The sequence below is a fragment of the Pan troglodytes genome, chromosome 4 (assembly GCF_028858775.2).
Source record: "Pan troglodytes isolate AG18354 chromosome 4, NHGRI_mPanTro3-v2.0_pri, whole genome shotgun sequence".
Classification (NCBI taxonomy): Eukaryota; Metazoa; Chordata; class Mammalia; order Primates; family Hominidae; genus Pan; species Pan troglodytes.
The window spans coordinates 157305777-157327886 of NC_072402.2; positions in this window are offsets into that span (position 1 = coordinate 157305777).

Sequence of the window (22110 nt, forward strand, 5' to 3'; positions counted from 1 at the left end):
TAAAAATCTGTGCTTTGGGATTCAATGAACTCTTGGAAAGCATTTTCTGCATCCTGCTGGTTGTGGAAGCATTTTCCCTGCAAAAAGTTGTCAAGATGCTTGAAGAAGTGGTAGTCAGTTGGCAAGAGGTCAGGTGAATATGGCAGATGAGGCAAAACTTTATAGCCCAATTTGTTAAACTTTTGAAGCATTGGTTGTGCTACGTGCAGTCGGGCATTGTCAGGCATTATTGTGGAGAAAAATTGGGCCCTTTCTGTTGACCAATGCTGGCTGCAGGCATTGCAGTTTTTGATGCATCTCATCAGTTTTCTGAGCATACTTCTCAGATGTAACGGTTTCGCCAGGATTCAGAAAGTTGCGGTTGATCAGACTGGCAGGAGACCACCAAACAGTAGCCCCACATTTTTTGGGTGCTAGTTTGGCTTAGGGAAGTGCTTGGGGGCTTCTTCTCGGTCCAACCACTGAGCTGGTTGACACCAGTTGTCATATAAAATCCACTTTTAGGCTGGGTGTGGTGGCTCACACCTGTAATCCCAGCACTTTGGGAGGCTGGGGTGGGCGGATCATGTGAGGTCAGGAGTTCAAGACCAGACTGGCCAACATGGTGAAACCCCGTCTCTACTAAAAATACAAAAATTAGCTGGGCATGGTGGCACAATCCCAGCCACTCGGGAGGCTGAGGCAGGAGAATTGCTTGAACCTGGGAGGCAGAGGTTGCAGTGAGCTGAGATCATGCCACTGCACTCCAGCCTGGGTGACAGAGTAAGACTCCATCTCAAAAAAAAAAAAAAAAAGAGAAAGGAAAAAAAATCCACTTTTCATTGCATGTCACAATACAATCTAGAAATGGTTTGTTGTTATTGCATAGAATAAGAGAAGATGACAATTCAAAAAGACGATTTTATTTTCACTCACCTCATGAGGCACCCACTTATCGAGCTTTTTCACCTTTCCAATTTGCTTCCAGTGTCAAATGACTGTGAATGGTCGATGCTGAGTTCTTTGGCAACTTCTTGTATAGTTGGAAGAGGATCAGCTTCGATAATTGCTCTCAATTGGTCGTCGTCAACTTCCGATGGCCTGCCACTACACTCCTCATCTTCAAGGCTCTCTTCTCCTTTGCAAAACTTCTCGAACCACCACCGCGTCTGTCAATCATTAGCAGCTCCTGGGGCAAATGCATTCTCGATGTTGCAAGTTGTCTCTGCTGCTTTACGACCCATTTTTGAACTCAAATAACAAAACCACTCGAATTTGCTTTTTGTCTAACATCACTTCCATAGTCTAAGAGAATCATAAAGTAAACAGCAAGTAATAAGTCATTAGCAAAAAAAAGTGAGAAGTGTGTATTAAAATGATGTATAACATAAGCACGTTTATTTAAGAATGTATTCCAATATCAAACGTCAAATCTCAACAATGCAAAAACCGCAATTAACCAGTGGTATAAATGAGGGATTTTATAACTTTGGATGGTGAATCTGAGATGTGAGCATCCCATTTCTTAAAAAATCCCTCCTTTATACCACTGGTGAATGGATTCCAGAAGTAGCAGCAATGTGACTGGGGGATGGGAAATTTCAAAGGGTTGAGAGAGGAGGAAAAACTTGAGTTCCCTGGCTCTTTGAGGAAGGTAGGTTTTCTGCCTTGGGAGTGCGAGTGGGGCATGTGTATGTATGCATGCATGTACGTGTGTTATTTTAATGCATAAAATATTTAGAAAAGATCCCTCCCTTACACAGTTATTCTAGAGGCCAAATGTATCAGTTGAAATATTTTGGGCTGCAAATAATAAATAAACCCAACTAGCAGTGACTAAAACCATAGTTATATTTATTTATTTATTTATTTATTTTATTTTTACTGAATAAAGGCAGAAGTTTATTTGAACTTTGCTAACTCCCGACTCTGGAGAGTTGGCAGCTACTATGGTTTGAATGCATGTGTCCCCAAAAAAGTCATGTTTTGGAGCCTAAGACTTAATGTGATAGAATTAAGAGGCAGGGTCTTTAGGAGGTGATTAAGCGATGAGGGCTCCATCATCTTGAATGGGATTAGTATTCTTATAAAAGGGCTCAAGAGAGCCAGCTAGGCCCTTCTGGCCTTCCATCTTTCGCCACGTGAGGACAAAGCAACCTCACACCATCATGGAAGCAGAGAGCAGCCCTCACTAGATACCAGATCTGCTGGCACTTGATCTCGAACTTCCACAATAAATTTCTATTATTTATAAATTACCCGGTCTCAGGTGTTTTGTTAATGCAGCACACACAGACTAAAACAATAATTTAACAAGATCATCAGGACCCAGGGCTTCCCATTCTGCCATCCTCAGCATTTTAGTTTTTCATCCTCATCCTGGAGGCCTCACAGTTGCAAAGTGGCTACCTCAGCTGCAAATCATCACATTTTCTTTTGATCACATACAAAGACAGGAAACAAAGGCAGGCAGAGTGCTGAGAAATTGTCTCCTGTGTCTCTCTCTCTCTCTTTTTTTTTTTTTTATCAGAGAGGAAAGCACTTCTCAGTTCTCAGTACACCTCCCTTTCCTTTTCATAGACGAGTACTCCATCATGTAACTACCTATGACCACAAGCAAAGGCTGGAAAAGCGAGTATATTGGAAAAAAAAAAAAAGCCAAGTTTATTGTGATTGAATTAGCAAGAGCAATCATGATTTATCTCTCAGGGCTGTGTACTTGGCAGCTGAGATAAAATCAGGATTCTGTTAGTGCTGTATTGTGTGCATGGTAATTTACTTTAAAATACTTCAGTACAAGTGGTGTGATGTGTATATGTGCAAGTTAACACTAATCAACACTCTAGCAATGAGTGGTTAATTAGTATATGAAGAGTCCTTACCTGAATCAATACTTTTGAGTTAATTAGCATATGGGATGTTAGAAATAATTTTTTGTTGGTGAAATTCATTGTGCATAAGATCAGTTAGGAGTGGGGTAGCAGGATTCACCACTTGTGCGTGAATAAAGCAGAAGAAATGTGCACGTTCAGCCATCGGTACCAGAGGTGGAAGTTCTGGAGCCCATTGGTCCTACATCCTCCCACTTCATGGAGGATCCCTCTAGCTGGCCCAGTGATGAGGCCTTGGATCATACATTTAGGAACCTGTTTCTCAGGGAACTACTCCTGCAAGGGGCATGTCAGGGAACCCAAAGGCAGAGAGAGGGGGAGTTTTTCCCAAAATACAAGTGGTTGTTTGCCTGCTTGCTAAAAAATGAGGTGTATGGTTGACAGAATTTGGCCTGAGACTTGCTTTCATATTAAGACACCACCTTGAAGCAAAGTTGCAGGAAAATAAACATATCACCCCCTCCCCCTCCCGCCTCTAGAGGCTACCAACCTGTACTAAGAAGAATCTAGTATCTGCCAAACAGCCAAAGTAACATAGGTTTGGTCACTCCAGTTAGTCAAAGAGGAAAGGGGTGGGTTGTTGGGGAGACCATGAGACCAATAATATCACATAACAAGATGTTAAATTGAAACCATTTCAACTAAAACACGATGGGTACAAAATTCCAAAGTGAGATGATAAACCAAAATACAATTTTTTAAAAAAAAATTATTTTAGAACATAAATCATCAATATTTGATTTTGAAAAAGAATTTGTAGCAAACTGTATTTGGGTATCTGCTTTTATTCTGTGAGCCCCATCTTCCATGAGTCGAAGGAAGGGTGTTCTGCCCCTCCCCTCAACTGTAAAGAGCTTTATTAGAAAGCCAGTCGGCCTGCTGATGTATGCCCCTTGTACATGGGCATGGCTATGGTAGACTAATGTTTGATATGCTCTGTGGAAATCTGAAGGATTTCTGCCATAGATGGCAAGGCAGAAGGAAATGGAGCTACTACTATGTTGAGGAATAACTATCTCTCCTCTATAGGCAGGCGAAAGGTGCATGAATACTGGGCACCAGATGCTGAATCCATAGCAGGAATGTTAGCATGGGGTTGTTTAAAAAACATCCTGTGGGAAACGGATTCTGCCAGAAGGCAAGTTACCCCAACAGAATAAGCCTATAAGATGTGGCCTTCCAGAAAACAAACAGGCTGAGGACAGAAGTGGGAAGAATTCACATAAAGGGGAACTTTTGCCTGCATCAAGGGAATAGCAGACAGGGTGATCCAGCAGGAGAGCCACTGAAGTCACTCCAAAGTGTTCTGAAAATGAAGACACAGCTTCACACCCTTGCCAGGCCTAGAGCCCAGAGCCATCTCCCAATAGCGCCAGACAAGTAAGTGCTTCCCTTATTCTTTCCACTCACTCATCTCATGTCTTCTCATGCTCCAATAGTGGAGAGGCCAGAGCCACTATTTGCAAGCTGAGGAAGGAGAAGTAGGGAAATAAATGAGACAATGACCCCACACTTGCTCAGCAGACAGGAGGCTGGCCCTACCTGAAAGAAAGGAGAAAATTTAAGTCTCATTACAGTCCAGTTTTGATTACTACAAGGGACTAGGCATCCTAACTTCCAAAAGAAGACCATGTTTGCTATTTAAGTGGTGGTAGGGCTTTTTGTGAGCCAAGAGTCATGGGCCTGCTGGAGCTTCCATCGGGGTCACCAAGCATATTTAAAGGACAGGGGGAGCCACCTCACATGGGCATGAAAGGAGTCCTGCCCCTGTCACTTCCCTCCTCTGCTTTGATCTTTCACCTTCTCTGCTCTTCTCTCCAGCATTCTGCTTCTTTTTAATCTTGGCTTCTGTGTCAGTTCTCTATTGCTGCATAGCAAATTACCGCAAACTTCATGACTTCAGAAAAGCATGCATTCACCATTGCATGGTTTCTGTAGATCAGGAGTCTAGGCATATCTTAGCCGCGTGTCTCTGGCTCTAAGACCTTTCACAGGGCTTTAATCCAGGTGTCAGTCCGGACTCCAATCTCATCTCAAGGCTCCACTGGGGAAGGATGGGATTTAGGACTCATGTGGTTATTGGCAGAATTCAGTTCCCTGTGGCCTGTTGGATTAAAGCCTCAGTTTCTTGCTGGCTGACAGCTGGAAGCCACCCTCAGTTTCTAGTCTGTTGGCAAAAGGCTGTACTCAGTTTCTTGCCATGTGGACCTCCCAAATATGTCTACTTGCTTCATCAAAACCTGCAAGAGTCTTTTTCATAAGACAAGTGTTACAATCTTATGTAATGTAATTGCAGAAGTGACTCACATTGGAGTCATATTGCCATATTCCTTTTGGTTTGAGGCCGGTCCCAGATCTCACCCACATTCAAAGGGAAGCAATTACTACACACGGCATGAATATCAGAGGCTGGGATGATGGGGGGCCATCTTGCAGACAATTGCAAGTTGTCTGCCACAACTTCTATTCTTCAATCCATGTGTATCTCTAGCCTGGGGACAGGGATGGGGGAAATTGCCAAAACATCTTCAGAGTGAAATGTCTATTAAACAAATATACTGCCCTAGTGTTGAGATAAAACAACTCACAGAGGACAGGCCCAGTGAATTATTATGGGAGGAAGGGTCTGCTTCTTATTTCAGTGTACCCCAAACCTTCTGCAGTGTCAGTTTAGAGTGTGCCGCCTAGAAGGAGCTGGGTTTGGGCTCCAGGGAAGGGAAAGGCTGAGGAGATTAAAAAAAAAAATCCATTCCATCACACTGACTTGTATGATGCACATGCTAAATACCAGGCCTGTCTATGCCCTTTATATGTATTATTCAAATAGTCCTGACAACAGCCTCATGTGAAGGTATTCTTTTTACCTGCATTTTACAATTTTTTTTTAAATGAAGGTTTTATAGGTCTCAGTAGCTTGCCCAGGGAAAGTGATGGATCCAGAACTTGAAAGAGGTTTGTCTGCTCTAACCTGGATCTTATCACCATCTTAAAGAAAATGTGGGCACCTAGACAGTGGAGGCAACATGCAACAGCACTTTATTTGGAATCAGAAGAGCTGGGTTCAATTATCACTCAGTTGCTTCTAAGCTGAATGACTTTGGGCTCCTTACTCAGCCTGCTTGGGCCTCACTTTCATGTGTATGAAGAAAATAATAAATTATTTCTCTTCTTCAGGTGAAAAAAAGTACCTTCACCCTTATTTCCCACCATGCACAGAAAATGAACTTAAAGTGGAGCATAGGCTTAATTGTGAGAAACAAATCTGTGAAATTTAAGTTAGGCAAAGATTGCAAAACTATAAAAGAAAAAAGTAATGAACTGGACTTCATAGAAGTTAAGATTTTTTTCTTTTCAAAAGACACCATTGAGAAAATGAAAAGAGAATGCCATTGTATGGAAAAAAATTGCAAAACATATATCTGATTAAAGACTTATATCCAGATTATATTGTGACCTCTTACAGCTTAGTTATATGGCAAAAAACCCGATAAATAGTGGGAAAAGATTTGAATGGATTCATTACCAAAAACAGATATTGAAATAGACAATAAATACATAAACAGATGCTTAACATAATTTATCATTAGGGAAATGCAAATTAAAACATCAATGAGGCCGGGCATGGTGGCTCACACCTGTAATCCCAGCACTTTGGAAGGCTGAAGGGGGTGGAACTCCTGAGCTCAGGAGTTTGAGAACAGCCTGGGCAACATGGTGAAGCCCCGTCTCTATAAAAATAAATATAAAACAATAAGCCGGGTGCAGTGGTGTGCACCTGGTCTCAGCTACTCGGGAAGCTGAGGCAGTAGAATTGCTTGAGCTTGGGAGGCAGAGGTTGTAGTGAGCTGAGATAACACCATTGCACTCGGCCTGGGTAACAGGAGTAAAACCCTGTCTCAAAATAATAATAATAATAATTAATAATAATGCGATACCACCATATACCTACTATGCCGTATATTAATTATGTCTTTAAATCCTTACCAAGACCCTTTAAGTAGGGCTGTTGTTATTCCCATTTCACAGATAAGAATACTTGCTGCCTTAGGTAGGTACTCAAGGTCACAGAGCTAAGGTGCAAGACAGCAAGCTTCAACTCGGGCAGTCTGATTGTAATGCCTATGTGCTCACTGTGACCTTACTAAGCCATTTGATGTCAGCTCCATGAGGGCAAGGACTTGTCAATCTTGTGCACTGCTGGGGCTCCAACACCTAACACATAGCAGACACTCGATATTTGTTGAATGAAAGCCGGCCAGTGCACACTGGGACTCAGTTGGCACTTTCTCCTACCTTCACAGAACCTTCATGTATGAATGAATCATACCAACTTATAATTTAGGATGCCCTTTTATGATACCTTTTATTTGATCTTGGAACACTCCACAACTAGTTTCAGGTAGGTCCTCTCCACATTCCTCTTCTCCCTTAGTTCTCCTTTTCTCATTCACTCCTCTTTCTTCTCTCTCTTCTTTTCTCCAGTGGCTGGTGTGGCTTTACCTCACTTTGGAGAGGATACATGGTGATGCTGACCTCCAGGGCCAGCTGCTTGGCTTGCCAAGACAGTGTCCTCAGAGACTGTGCATGCAGACCCACAGCCTACCTGCCCTGCCCCCAGGTACTTGCTCTGTCTTTAGCCAGCCTTTGTGGGCCTTCACTTCCCAGCACTACGAGGGAGGCTGACTGGCCTATTTCCTCCTGACTCAAGGAAGGTTTGCTTGCTGAAAGATTATCCAGTGAGTACCAAATGCTCCTTTTTATTTTTATTTACGTTTTTAGAGATGGGGGTCTCACAATATTGCCCAGCCTGGGCTGGAACTCCTGGGATCAAGCGATCCTTCTGCCTAGGCCTCCCAAGTAGCTGGGACTACAGGCATGTGCCACTGCACCTGGCTAATGCTCCTTTCTAAGATAAAAACCAGAAAAGTCTAAGAATAGTCCCTGTGAAAGAGGGAGGCAGCAGGAATCCAGGACTGGAAGGTCCAGGCATCACACAGCTAACTGAGGCCTGCTTTCCTCAGGCTGGAAGATAGAAGAGGCAGGACAACAAAGTTTGCTTCCTCTCCTGCTAAGAAGGGAGGATGGGGGTTAAACTGGATTTGCTTTCAGCTCTTGAATCAACATTGAGCCCGTCTTGTCTGCCAGACCATATGGTATGCAGAGGCAGACTTGGACTGGGTTTTGGCAGATGGAGGGAGCTATGCTGAAAATGACAGAGTCTAGCAACTGGGGAGGCATGGGGGCTGGCAGGTGAGAACCTCAGGAGGAGGCTGGTTGGGAGCAGGAGGAAAACGCAAGAAGCAGGAGACAAAGCAAAAAGAAATCATTTTCCAGTAGAGAAAAAGGGAAGAAGCATTATTTGTCTTGGAGAGTAGCAAGGACCGCTGAATAAGGATGTGTGTACAGTGCAACACAATGTTTTCCCAGATCTTTTATTTTGCCACATTTGTGTGCTACCTATACTATATTCAGTTAAGATTTTTTCTGTATACTGACTTTTGAAGAATGTAAACAAATTTATTTTAAAAGAAAGGTTTTATCACTGCCACAGGTGAAAAGTTTGTCATAATTGTATGGTAATCCTAAGCATGAATAAAAAGAAAACTTTGTGACGATATTAAATTCTAACCACATACTACAACCTACTAAAGACTGGACTTTCATCTACTGTTTCTTTAAACGAAAATAGAGTATGGAAGACATAACATCATCAAATTCAGCGTTTTTCTTTGATATTTACAGAAAGTTTGAAAAAGAATATGATTTGATTGATTTTGGAGACAGTTAGAAGATAGTGGATAGGACACAGTACTAACATGCAGCTCTCACTTGGATGGAAGAACAGCATGTGGAGACTCACATTGTGAACTTTTGCACAGAAACACACCAGGAAAACTGAAAGAGTTAACAGACTCTTTGAAAGAAGTGGCCTGCCACTGCAAACTTCCCAAGACAGCCTAAAAACTGAGTTCCCAAAGTGTGAGGGGGAAATGTCTGCCTCCGTACACACATTCCCACTGGGGAACCTGACAATCCAGATCATGGGAGAAGGATTTAACCTTACATAAAGCTGACATGGATTTAGGGAGTTGAACAAAATATAACAGTAGAAGAAGCAGTGAGAAGAGCCCTGTAGGTACTCCTGGTCCCCAGTTTGAGCCTAGGGAAGCTATTTCCAGCATTATCTCACAGGGCTCGTATGGAAGGCAGCCAGTGGAATTGAGGAGGAGCCACAGAATGAAGGAAGCTCCTAGCTGAACTCTAATAATTGTGACTGAGCATGAATTTTCCGAGCAGAATCTTGGGGCAAGGGTGGGGGTACAAATGGGAAATACTGATACGAGTGCAGAAGTACAGCTGACTATGTGGACAGGCAGGGAGGGGCAAGGTGTGAGAGCCCTGCTTGCTTTCTCATCAGGGAGGCTCATAGCCTGGGGCAAGATCTCAGCCCTGCTCACCAGCTGCCTGGTGAGCACAGATATAAACTTTGTGCTGTTGGTGGGGCACAGTGGGAGTGAGATTGGCCTTTCTGGCTGTGTGAGAGCTGGGTGAGGCCTGTCACTTCCAGCTTTCCTCCACCTTCCTGGTGACCTGTATTACACAGCAGAGATAGCCATAATCCCCCTGGGAACACAATTTCACTGGCCTGAGAACTGGCCCCCATCCCCCACAGTGATCACAGCAAGCCCCACCCATGGAGAGTCTGAGCTCAGACATGCCTAACCCTGCCCCCACCTGATGGTCTTTCTCTATCCACCCTACTAGCTGAAGACAAAATATATAAACTCATGGAAGCTCTGTGGCCCCACTCATTGCCTAAGAAACCCAAATACTTATCCAGGCATCTTAGGGCAAGCTTGTATCCCCTCTATACTACCACAGATGATGCTCTCTTGAAAGCCCTACCTTTTGGCTGGAGGTCAACCAACTCAAGCCATGACAGCAACTCAGGACAGAACAACCCTGCTCCAAAGAAGGAGAAAACAACAGCTCATTCCACTGCCTGCAACATCCTGGTGAACCAGAGGTCCTAAGTCTGTCCATGTGACCACTTCACTGCTAGCATAACCAGCATTCCAGAAAACTAGTGCACTACACAAAACTACAACTGAGGACTCCCACAGAGTCCACTTCACTCTCCGGCCACCTCCACCAGAGAAGGTGCTGGAATCCATGGCTGAGAGACCCAAAGACAGATCACATCATAGGACTCTCTGAAAACATTCTTCAGCACCAACCCAAAACTTGGTAGCCTGGCAGGGTGGCTATACCCAGAAGGGCAATAACAATCACTGCAGTCTAGCTCTCAGGAAGACCCATCCCTAGGGGAAGACACATCAAGGGATCATCCATGGGACAAAAGAATCTGAGCAGCAGCCTTGAGTTGCAGATCTTTCCACTGAAACAGTCTATCCAAATGAGAAGCAACCAGGAAAGTAATTCTGGTAATATGACAAAACAAGGTTCTACAACATCCCCCCCAAAATTACACTAGCTCTCCAGCAATGAATCCAAACCAAGAAGAAATCTCTGAACAGCCAGATAAAGAATTCAGAAGGTTGATTATTAAGTTTCTGGATTCGGAAGCTTAATAATCAACCTTCTGAATTCTTAAAAGCTTCTAATTATTAAGTTTTCTCCATATTATCAAGAAGGTACCAGAGAAAGGTGAAAACCAACTTAAAGAAATTTAAAAAAATACAGAATTTGGATGAAAAGCCTCCAGAGAAATAGATATCAAAAAGAAAAGACAATCAAAACTTCTGGAAATGAAAGGCCTACTTAAAGAAATGCAAAATACACTGGAAAGTTTCAACAATAATATCAAACAAGTAGAAGAAAGAACTTCAGAGCTTGAAGGTTAATTCAAAAGGCTTTTGAATTAACCAAATCTGACAAAGACAAAGGAAAAAAAGTTTAAATGAACAAAGCCTCCAAGAAATTTGGGATAATGTTAAGTGACCAAACATAAGAATAATTGGTGCTCCTGAGAAAAAAGAGAAATCTAAAAGTTTGGCAGACTTATTTGAGAGAATAATTGAAGAAAACTTCCCCCGTCTTGCTAGAGGTCTAGACATCCGAACACAAGAAACTCAAAGAACACCTGGGAAATTCATTGCAAAAAGATCATCACCTAGGCACATAGTCATCAGGTTATCTAAAGTCAAGAGGAAGGAAAGAATCTTAAAAGCTGTAAGGCAAAAGCATCAGGAAACCTATAAAGGAAAATCAATCATATTAACAGCAGATTTCTCAGCAGAAACTCGACAAGCCAGAAGGGATTGGGGTCCTATCTTTAGCCTCCTTAAACAAAACAATTATCAGCCAATAATTTTGTAGCCAGTGAAACTAAGCTTAATAAACGAAGGAGACAGAAAGTCTTTTTCAGACAAACAAATGCTGAGAGAATTCACCACTACGAAGCCAGCACTACAAGAAATGCTAAAAGGAGTTCTAACTCTTGAAATAAAGCCTCAAATACACCAAAATAGAACCTCCTTAAAGCATAAATCTCACACGGCCTATAAGACAATAGCAAAATGAAAAAAATAAAGGTATTCAGGCAACAATAGCATGATGTATAGAACAGCATCTCACATCTCAATACTAACGTTGAATGTAAATGGCCTAAATGCTCCCCTTAAAAGATACAAAATGGCAAAATGAATAAAAATCCACTAAGCATGTGCTGTCTTCAAGAGACTCATCTAACACGTAAGGACTCACACAAACTTGAGATAAAGGGATGGAAAAAGATATTTCATGCAAATGGAAACCAAAAGTGAGCAGGAGTAGCTATTTTTATATTAGACAAGACAGACTTTAAAGCAAAAACAGTTAAAAAAGACAAACAGGGACATTATATAATGATAAAAGGATTAGTCCAACAGGAAAATATCACAATCCTAAATAGATATGCATCTAACACTGGAGCTCCCAAATTTATAGAACAATTACTTCTAGACCTAATAAATGAGATAGACAGCAACACAGAAATAGTGGGGGACTTCAGTACGTCACTGACAGCACTCAATAGGTCATCAAGACAGAAAGTCAACAAAGAAACAGTGGACTTAAACTATACTCTAAAACAAATGGACTTAACAGATATTTACAGAACATTCTATCCAACAACTGCAGAATATACATTCTTTTCATCAGCACATGGAAATTCTCCAGGATAGACCATAATATAGGCCAAAAAACAAGTCTTAATAAATTTAAGAAAATTAAAATTACATCAAGTATTCTCTCAGGCCACAGTGAAATAAAGGTGAAAATTAACTCCAAAATAAACCTCAAAACTATAAAAATACATGGAAATTATAATCTGCTCCTGAATGACCTTTAGGTCAACAATGGAATTGAAATGGAAATTTTAAAATTCTTTGAACTTGAGGCAGGAGCATAGGGTCTGGGGCAGGGAACCCAAGGATTTCCTAGAACTAAAGCAAATGGAAAAACCCCAACTTTCTACAACCAGGTAAATAACTTTGTAACTCTATGTCAGCTATGACAGGAAACTTCCTCTTCATTTGCATAGGGTATACACCAAGTACATAACTTTCTAACTTCACTTCAGCCTCTTCATTTACATAGAGCATACACCAAGTAATCAATGGAAAACTTCTGGAGGTATTTAAACCCCAGAAAATTCTGTAATCCAGCTCTTGAGCCACTTGCTCAGGCCCACTCCCACCCTGTGGAGTGTACTTTTATTTTTAATAAATCTCTGCTTTTGTTGCTTCATTTTTTCCTTGCTTTGTTTGTGTATTTTATCCTATTCTTGTCCAAAATGCCAAGAACCTGGACACCCTCCCCCAGTAACAACCTGAACAATAATACTGACACAACCTATCAAAACCTCTGGGATACAGCAAAAGTGGTACTAAGGGGAAAGTTCGTAATATTAAATGCCTACATCAAAAAATCTGAAGGAGCACGAATAGACAATCTAAGGTCACACTTCAAGGAACTAGAGAAACAAGAACAAACCAAACCCAAACCCAGCAGAAGAAGAGAAATAACAAACATCAGAACAGAACTAAATGAAATTGCAACAAACAAACAAAAAACAATACAAAAGATAAATGATACAAAAAACTTGTTCTTTGAAAAGATAAATAAAATTGATAGATCATTAGTGAGATTAACCAAGAAGAGAGAAGATCCAAATAAGCTCAGTTAGAAATGAAAGGGGAGATATTACAACCAATACTGCAGAAATACAAAACATCATTCAAGGATACTATAAACACCTTTATGCACACAAACTAGAAAATTTAGAGGAGATTGATACATTCCTGGAAATATACAATCTTCCTAGATTAAACCAGGAAGAAATAGAAACTCTGAACAGACCAATAACAAGTAGCAAGATTGAAAGAGTAATTAATTATTTTTAAATGTCAACAACAACAACAAAAGTCCAGGACCAGATGGATTCACAGCTAAATTGTATCAGGCATTTAAAGAAGAATTGGTACAAATCCTACTGAAACTATTCCAAAACTTGGAGAAAGAGGGAAACCTCCCTATATCATTCAATAAAGCCAGTATTACCCAAATACCAAAACCAGGAAAGGACATAACAAAAAAAGAAAACTACGGAACAGTATCCCTGATGAACACAGATGAAAGAAATCCTCAACAAAATACTAGCTAACTGAATCCAACAGCATATCAAAGATAATACGCCATGATCAAGTGGGTTTCATACCAGAAATGCAGGGTTGTTTTAACATACACAAGTCAATAAATGTGATACACCACATAAAAAGAAGCGAAAACAAAAATCATATGGTCATCTCAAGAGATGCAGAAAAAGCATTTGACAAAATCGAGCATCCCTTTATGATTAAAACCATTAGCAAAATCAGCTTAGAAAGGACATATCTTAAGGTAATAAAAGCCACCTATGACAAAGCCACAGCCAACGTTCTACTGAATGGAGAAAAGTTGAAAGCATTTCCCCTGGAGAATTGGAACAAGACAAGGATGCCCGCTTTCACCACTTCTATTCAACATAGTACTGGAAGTCCTAGCCAGAGCAATCTGACAAGAGAAAGAAATAAATGGCATCCAAATCAGTAAAGAGGAAGTCAAACTGTCACTATTTGCCAATAATATGACTGTGTATCTAGAAAACCCTAAAGACTCATCCAAAAAGCCCCTCAATCTGATGAACGAATTCAGTAAAGTTTCAGGATACAAAATCAATGTACACAAATTAGTAGCACTGCTATACACCAACAGTGACCAAGCTGATAATTAAATCAAGAACTCAACTCCTTTTACAACAGTTGTAAAAAATAAAAAAAAAAATACTTAAGAATATACCTAACCAAGGAGGTGGTAGATCTCTACATGGAAAACTACAAAACACTGCTGAAATAAATCTATAACACAAACAAATGGAAACACATCCCATGCTCACGGATAGGTAGAATCAATATTGTGAAAATGACCATACTACCAAAAGCAATCTATAAATTCAATGCAATTCCCATGAAAATACCACCATCATTCTTCATAGAATTAAAAAAAAAATCTTAAAATTCATATGGACAAAAAAAGAGCCCACATAGCCAAAGCAAGACTAAGCAAAAACAGCAAATATGGAGACATCACATTACCCGACTTCAAATTATACACAATTCAAATTACCAAAACAGCATGGTGCTGGCATAAAAACAGGCACATAAGCCAATGAAACAGAAAAGAGAACCCAGAAATAAAGCCAAATACTTAGCTGAGCACAGTGGCTCATGCCTGTAATCCCAGCACTTTGGGAGGCTGAGGCAGGCAGATCACTTGAGGTTCGAGACCAGCCTGGCCAACGTGGTGAAACCCTGTCTCTACTAAAGATGCAAAAATTAGCGGGTAGTGATGGTGCATGCCTGTAGTCCCAGCTACTCAGGAAGCTGAGGCAGGAGAATCACTTAAACTGGGAGGTGGAGGCTGCAGTGAGCCATGGTCATGCCACTGCACTCCAACCTGGGCAACAGAGTGAGACTCCGTCAAAAACAAACAGACAACAAAAAAACCCCACCAAATATTCATATCCAACTGATCTTGAACAAAGCCAACAAAAACATAAAGTGGAGAAAGGATGCCTTCTTCAACAAATGGTGCTGAAATGATTGGCAAGCTCCACATAGAAAAATAAAACTGAATCCTCATTTCTTACCTTATACAAAAATCAACTCAAGATGAACCAAAGACTTAAGTCAAAGACCTGAAACCATAAAAATTCTAGACCATAATATCAGAAAAAACCCTTCAGACATTGGCTTAGGCAAAGACTTCATGACTAAGAACCCAAAAGCAAATGCAAAAAAAAAAAAAAAAAAAAAAGGATAGATGGGGCTTAAGTAAACTAAAAAGGTTCTGCACACCAAAAGAAATAATCACCAGTGTAAACAGACAACTTACAGAATGGGAGAAAATATTTGCAAACTATGTATCCAACAAAGGACGAATATTCAGAATCTACAAATAACTCAAGCAAATCAACTGGATAAAAAAACAAATATTCTCTTCAAAAAGTGGGCTAAGGACAGACAATTCTCAAAAGAAGATATACAACAGGCCAATAAACATATGAAAAAATGATCTATATCTCTAATTATCAGGAAAATGCCAATCAAAACCACAATGTGATACCACCTTACTCCTACAAGAATGGCCGTAATTAAAAAATTAAAAAAAAAAAGACATTGGCGTGGATATTGTGAAAAGGGAACCATTTTACCCTGTTGATGGGAATGTAAACTAGTACAACCACTATGGAAAACAGTATAGAGAGTCCTTAAATAACTAAAAGTAGAACTACCATTTGATCCAGCAATCCCACTTCTGGGTATCTACCCAGAGGAAAAGAAGTCATTATATGAAAAAGACCCTTGCACATGCATGTTTATAGCAGCACAATCGCAATTGCAAAAATATGGAACCAGCCTAAATGCTTGTCAATAAGTGAATAAAGAAATGTGAATAAAGAAAATGTGGCATATGTGTATACCATAGAATACCACTGAGCCATGAAAAGGAACAAAATAATGGCATTTGCAGCAACCTGAGTGGTGTTGGAGACCATTATTCTAAGTGAAGTAACTCAGGAATGAAAGACCAAACATCATATGTTCTCACTTATAAGTGGGAGCTAAGCTATGAGAACACAAAGGCATAAGAATTATATAATGGAGTCTGGGGACTTGAGGAGGATGGTTGGGAGGCAGATAAGGGATATAAGACCACACACTGGTGCAGTGTACACTGCTCAGGTGATGGGTGCAACAAAATCTCAGAAATCATCACTAAAGAATTTATCCAAGTAACCAAACACCACCTGTTCCCCCAAAACTATTGAAATAATAAAAATAAAAATAAGAAGGATGATGTTTCTCACTGTGCAAGCCAATGTCATTTAATGCAGCAATATATCAATGATGCAAGTTTTACTAGAACATTTTGGAAAACCAGTGGGATGGGGCAGAACAAACATAGCCCTACGCATTAGAAGATGAGGCTTCCAGTTCTCTGCCACCATCATTGGGTCATCTTTGATATGTTTTCTTATAATGAGTCTCAATTTTCTCATCTGTTGGAAGGTACGGAGTTAAACTTCCCAAGAAATAGTATTTGGTTTCATCTTTCGGAGTTAAGAACAATTCTGAAGTTTGATCCAAGTTCAGTGGGAAAGAATGCCATGGTAGATAGTAATGTCTGCCATAGGTACAGAGCTGGAAATGGTGAGATGCATGTTAGTTATCTGCCACTCTTAGATTAGAAAATCTCTAAGTTACCCCCACAATTCTGACAGCCTGTGATTATATAATTTAAATACTGATCCAAGAGTATGTTTGGCTTGCTTATTTGCTCATGACTGATGGCCAATTATGAAACAAGACAATTTTGGTAAGTAATAGGCCAACAAGTCAGTTCTGCTCAATAAACACTCATCTAGCACTGTATTATGCCAGGCTCTGAGCTGAGAATGCAAAGATGAATAATAAGACTTAGTCCCTATCTTAGAGGCGCTTGCAGTCCTAAGCAGTGTGTGCAGAGGGGTTGATGACAGAAACCTAAACAGATGTCACACAAGTTTCAATATGATGTAATAAGTACTGTGCTAGAGGTACATGTGGAGTCCTGGGGGACCTCAGGGCACAGTCAAAGGATTCCTAGAATCATATCCTGGCCTGAGGGACGATGAAGTTATTCTGGAAGTTCTCAGAGATTCATGGGAGTTCACTATTTTAGGTTGAATTGTGTCCTTCAACAACTTATACTGAAATCCTAAGTCCCAAGACCTGTGAATGCAACCTCATTTGGAAATAGGGTCTTTGCAGATTATTAGGGGTTGAATTGTGTCCCCCTCACTATCTGTCCCCCCCAAAAATATAGAGTCTTAACCTCTGATACCTTAGAATGTGACTCTATTTGAAGATAAGCTTTTTACAGTGGTAAGTAGAGTAATAAAGTTAAAATGAGGTCATCGGGGTAGGCTCTAACATGATATGACTGGTGTCCTTAGGAAAAGAAGAAATTTGAACACAGAGAGAGACATGCACATGAAAAAGGTGATATAAAGGGATGAAGGAGGTGACAGCCATCTATAAACCAAGGAGAGAGCCTGAAACCTTTCTTTTAGCGCCCTTTGAAGGAACCAACCCTGCTGACAGCTTGATTTTGGATTTCTAGTCTCTAGAACTTTAAGACAATACATTTTTGTTGTTTGAGCCACCCACTTAGTGGTGCTTTGTTATGGCAGCCCTAGCAAACTAATAAACAGATGTAACTAAGTCAAAATCAGGTCATATTGGATTAGGGTAGGCCTTAATCCAATGTGTCTTTATAAAAGAAGGAAATTTGGACACACACAGACACACACAGGGAAGAATGCCATGTAATACTGGAGGCAGAGATTGGAGTGATACTTCTACAGGCCAAGGAATGCCCAGCACTGCCTGCAGCCACCAAAAGCTAAGAGACAGGCACAAAGCGGACTCTCCCTTAAACCCATTAGAAGGAACCAATCTTGCCAATCCCTTGATTTCAGACTTGTAGCCTCCAGATAACTGTGAGAGAATAACATACATTTTAAGGCACCCACTTTATGGCTATTTATTATGGCAGCCCTAGGAAATGAGTGCACTGACCCTGTCCATATCTTGCCTGCTCCTTCCACCCCATCCCACCCCAAATAGCCTCTTGTTCCTCCTTCTTTGGGAAATCTGCTCACAAAATAGGTTATACAGGCTACCAAAATGAACACCATGTTTGTCAGACGAAAAGGTGAGAAGATTGTAACTTTGAGATATTGGCCTGTGGTTTTCACATGGTATTTTCCATAACCACAACCTTCCTCCCCTCCGTGCCACATTTGGACAGGTGGGTGCCAGCTCTCATTGCTTTGGAAGAATGCACAAATCAGGTCTTGGTTTTGAGTCTACCAAGTAAAGCTGAAGAGGTCTTATGATGGGAAAACAGGACAAAGCAGTGACCTGTGTAGGCAAATAGCCAGAGGTTGATGAGGACAGGACCCTCTCAGTGCATGTCTCCTGAGTGCCAGGCTATGGCACCAAGATCAGCCCTCCTCAGCTCACTCTAGCTTGTACAGGGCCACTAAGGCTCTGACACAATCCAGGGAGATGGAGGTGAGAGAGAGACATAGGCTTGACTGATATTGCTTCTACTATTGGCAGAATGGGATGTGTATGGGAGGACAGTGTGAGAAGAGGGACAGAGAATACAAACGAAGTTCAGTATAGAGAGCTGAAAGTGGCATTTTTTTTTAACTCTCCAAGGTTGAGCATGGAGATATGTACCTGCTGCAAGAATGTGATTTTTTTCTTTCCCTCGAGGGGAAATAAGCTCAAACATGACTTGCATATTTGAGCTTTTATTTTTTGGTAAGTTTATTGAAGTATAACATATATGCAAATCAAAAGTATATAGCACAATTAATATTCACAAAGTAAACTTTCCTGTGCAACCAGCACCCACGGCAACAGAACATTACTAGCACTGCAGAAATCGTAGTGCCCCCCCTTAATCACTAATCCCCCCCTAAACGGTAATCATCTCCTGACTTCCAACAGATTAGTTTTTATTGCTTTTAAGCCTTATATAAATGGAGTTAATCAAAATATACTCGTTCATGTCTGGCTTCTTTTGCTCATCATGTTCATGAGATTTATTTATGGCTTCGCACATAGCTATAGTTCATTTCATTCTAAGGCTGCAGATGTTTCATTATATGAATATACTAGGATTTATCTGCTCTATTCTAAGCAGGCATTTGGGCTATTTGCAGTGTGCATAGAATGCTGTCATGAATGCTCTTGTACATGTCTTTTAGTGCACATGGATGGGCATTTCTGTTGAGGATAATCCTAGAAGTGGAATTGCTAGGTCTTACAGTACATGTGTGGTTCAGTTTTAGCAGACACTGCCAAACAGTTTTCCAAACTGGTTGCACTATTTACACTCCCACCAACAGTGCATGAGGGTGCCAGTCTCTCTATGTTCTTCCCAACATTTGGTATTGATTATCTTTCATTTTGGCCATTCTAATTTTTGTTAGGATTTTAGTCAGCATGTTTGGAGGGTGAACACAAGTAATGAGGAGCTAATTTCAAGACTCTGCAAGGCTTTTTCTAAGTAATTTCCTATTTTAGGTAGCCCAATCCCTTCCTCCTCTCTGTCTTTCTTAGCCCATTTGTGTTGCTATAAAGCAGTACCTGGGACTGGATAATTTATGAAGAAATGAGGTTTACTTGGCTTATGGTTCTGCAGGCTGTACAAGAAGCATGGTGCAGGCATCTGCTTCTGGTAAGGACTTCAGACTGCTTCCACTAATGGTAGAAGGTGAAGGAAAGCAGGCATCACAGAGAGGAGAAGAGAGAAAGGGGAGGAGGTGCCCGGCTCATTTAACAACCAATTCTCGTGGTAACTAAGAGTGATAACTTATTCAGTCCCACGAGAATGGCACGAGGTCATGAGGGATTTGACCTCGTGATCCAAACACCTCCCACCAGGCCCAATATCCAACATTGGGGATCAAATTTCAACATAAGATTTGGAGGCCATAGATATCCAAACTATATAACCCTCTTACAGAGAATTTTAGAAAATAGGGACAACTCTGTTCTTTACCATTGTAGAATATTGCAACTGGAGAGGTCCCCTTCAAGATTATCTATCTCACCTCCCCATCATACACATGAGAAAACTAACCAAGCAGGGGAAAGTGAGCTCTGAAGAATCTTCTTGCCAGCTACTTCTCAGGTGGCAGGACTAGGACTAAGGTACCCATGATGAGTCTACTGCTTTATCTGCCTCCTTGTGCTATTTCTCCATTATAACTTCTTCCAAATTTCACTGCCAAACCCAACAATAGAGGATATTCTTTGGACAGTGTGATAAGTACATCTTAGCCGATGTCTGGACTGTCACTCACCCGTGCAGCCCATCTCTTTGGGTGGGAAGGACAATGATGGTGAGGTTTCTAGACAGAGTGAATGAGCTGCACTTCCCAGCCTTGTAGTCTGCCTGCAGCTTGAGGTAAGATTTGCATCTCAAAGCTTCCAGAAGCCTCCCTAAATTTCATTTCTTACCAACCTTGGCATCTGCTCTGTAACTCTGTTGTCCTAGTTCCCAGACAGAGCCATGACATTACACTGGGGTAGAATGTGGTGATTTATGCTTTTTCTTTCTTTCTCTCTCTTGCCCTCTCCTTCTGTTTATGCATCTTTTTATGTCAGTAAACTGGTCTAGTCACTTTTTCCTATGTGGGCGTAATAACAACACTTACTGAGTGCTTACTATGTGCGAGGCATTGTATAATTCAATGCTCACAATAGCCCTTTGAGGCTGGTATCACTTTATCCACATTTTCTAGGCAGAGCATGGGAGCCTTTGAGAAGTCATCTTGTCCAGACCCACTGTGAAGTGGCTGAGCCAGGACTCGAACCCAAGAAGTCAGGGCCACACTCTCAACCATGACTCTGCAGCCTCTGTTACTGGGAACTATTATCATGGGATTGAGTAGGGAGAAAATGCTGGCTCAGGGCATGCCTTTCTTTAAGAAAGCCATATAAAGGAAAATCTGAAGCTATAAAGCAGATGTGTTTTCTTGCAGAAGGAAAGCAGTTCAAACCCAGAGCTCCACCGGGAGCACTTATGTGTGTTTTCACAGAATTTACTACTTGACTTGGGGGCTTGGCAGAGTCAGAGAAACTCAACCAGAGTGTTAGGGAACTTCTAGCCTACAGTAATCACTGGGAAACCAGGATAAAACATCTCTTCTTTGGAAGAGAGCCAGAGAGGCATTCTGTAATTGTAGATTTGGGAGCTGCTTCACAGGCAGGAATAGCTACAGGTGTACAAGGTAGTAGGGAAAGGAAATTGAGTTGCACAGGGCAAATTCAAGAGGGCTTCCTTTAAAAAATGGAAGTATACCTGCCATTCTTTTCCTGGGAGTAGAGAGGAGCCTATAAACAGAGTTAAGGTGGGAGATTCAAAAGGAAGAAGTCAGATGTACATCTGGCTGTGATGGTGGACTGGAGAAATAGATCAACTTACATTAGGGAGAAGGATGTTTAGAAAACAGGGTCAAGAACCTATAAAAATTTATGTGGAATCTTAACTGAGGGTAGAGGTCAGTGTTGAAAATTTTGATTTTAAACATCTGAATCCTGCTTCCCACAGTATCTCTCATGTCACTGTCCCCACGTTTCTGCCTAAAACCTTCCAATGGTTTCCCATTGCCCTTAGAATAAAACTCAAACTCTATACCATGACTGATCTGGCTCCCGTCTGCTTTCCCAGCCTTTCTTCTGTCACTCTCCCCTTTATTCCTCCAGCTGCAATGGTCTTGTTTCTTTTCCTTCAACATATTAGGCTTCCTCCTGACTCGAGTCCTTTGCATTACTCGTTCCTTTCCCTGGAATGCTCTTTTCTGGTTCTTTGCAGGACTGATTCCTAGTCTTTCCAGTCTCAGCTCCTAGGGCAACACCTTAGAGAGCCTCACATTTATCTGGTGATCCTGCTTTCTTCATAGGATTTATCATCATCTCTAATCACCTTGTTTACGTATCTCTTAACTTTTCTTTTCCTTTTTTTTTTTTTAAATACCGAGTCTCACTGTTGCCCAGGCTGGAGTGCAGTGGTCTGATCTCGGCTTACTGCAACCTCTGCCTCCTGGGTTCAAGCTATTCTCCTGCTTCACTTC